Here is a 1,583-nt window from a genome sequence, read left to right on the forward strand (position 1 = left end):
TGAGGCTGAACACTGTGACACTGATGTGTCAAATGTGTTAATCGTTGGTTACCCAATGCGGACAGAGAGTAGAGTAGAGCTCCCAGATTAAAATAAGAAGGAGGAGTGGCATCCACTTTCATAATAGCTTGCCTCTGAAAACGCTATGAACCTGAAGAGAAGATGAAACACACCCAAGCTTTGAGGACTCTCCTTCCTCGGGTGGCTATGAGTTGACTGCGACTTGACGGCACTTAACAACAACAGCAACAATACTAAAATTAGGCAAAGACATTAACAAACAAGAAAACAAAAGACATATCTCTCATGGATATAGATGCAAAACTGTTTTTTTTTCCCTTAGTGCTAAGCAGACTTTATTCATTCTGATTAGGTATTTTCTCCCATAAACAGAAAATGATGCCAGGAAAAGTTTACTTTTGAATTGAGTATTTACATATTTCAAGAACAATGAAAAGTTTTTAAAACAATGTTGTTTTCTCACTTAGCTTTAGAAAGTACATTAGATATTTATTTCCAGAATCCATCCTTTACAGAGAAGACAAGAAATTTCTAAAGTCCATCCTTGGACTCTTCTGGAATTCCTGTTGACTGAGCAACAATTTTAGATGAGAGACCTGCTTCTTCATTTTGCTCATACTCTTGTAAGAAGAGAAAGTGAGTGTTGACTGTCCAGACGTAGGTGTTCTGAAAATCAATGCCAGACTCTTTCCTGTGGAACCAAACCTCTCCTGGTTTGAGTTTGCAGAACTTGGAGTCTTTCCCTGGGGTGTCTTCAGAGAAGCCTGAGGAGTGCTAGGATTGCTTGTCAATGATGATAGAGAGCGTCTACTTTTACCACAATGTTTAACTGTCCTGTTGCACGTTTTACAAGTAACCAACAATACACTACTGGAGTCTTTGCACTTTTTCGCGAGTTTTGCTTCTTAAAAAGTGAGTGTATAACCTTTTGCTTCTCAATTAACAAGTGTCTGTATTTGGGGTGTCATTTTGAGCTTGGGTTTGAGACGCACTCTAGAGTTATCCAACACCAGCAACTAGAAACAGTGGGGACATGTTTCTTCAAAAGTGTTCTTAGTATAGGCGATAGCGGGTCTGGCTCGGGCAGCTGGCTTGGAGTTTCAGTGCTGCAGCCTTCAGGTAGCGTTCCTGCCCCATTGTGGTCAATGGGACCTGGTCCAACGCAAAACTTTTTAACAAAAGCAAACCAGTAGAATTCAACAGTACATCAACAAAATGATACATCATGACAAAGTGACATTTATAACAGGTTTGCAAGGATAGCGCAAAATAAAAAAAGCAATTAGCATAAATAATCTCATTAGCAAAATAAAAAGAACTACGTGATCCTATCAATTGACATAGAAAATGCCACCAACAAAGGCCAACAGCCCTTCCTGATTAAAATACTCGAGAAAATAGGAATAGAATGGAATTTCCTCAGCAAAATTAAAAAAATATATATATGCAAAACTAAGAGTCAATATCATTCACAATGAAGAAAGACAAAAGGTATTCCTATTGTGAAAAGGGACCAGACAAGGATGTCCTCTACCACCATTCCTCTTCAATATTGTATTGGA

General features: G+C 38.6%; 1 pseudogene; it reads right to left on the reverse strand.

Moving 5' to 3' along the window:
- Positions 1-552: 552 nt before the first annotated feature.
- On the reverse strand, positions 553-1,158 carry LOC102852282 (annotated as a pseudogene).
- Positions 1,159-1,583: the final 425 nt, after the last annotated feature.

This window comes from Elephantulus edwardii, unplaced genomic scaffold (assembly GCF_000299155.1).
Source record: "Elephantulus edwardii isolate Elephantulus edwardi_28Jun2011 unplaced genomic scaffold, EleEdw1.0 scaffold00008, whole genome shotgun sequence".
Taxonomy (NCBI): domain Eukaryota; kingdom Metazoa; phylum Chordata; class Mammalia; order Macroscelidea; family Macroscelididae; genus Elephantulus; species Elephantulus edwardii.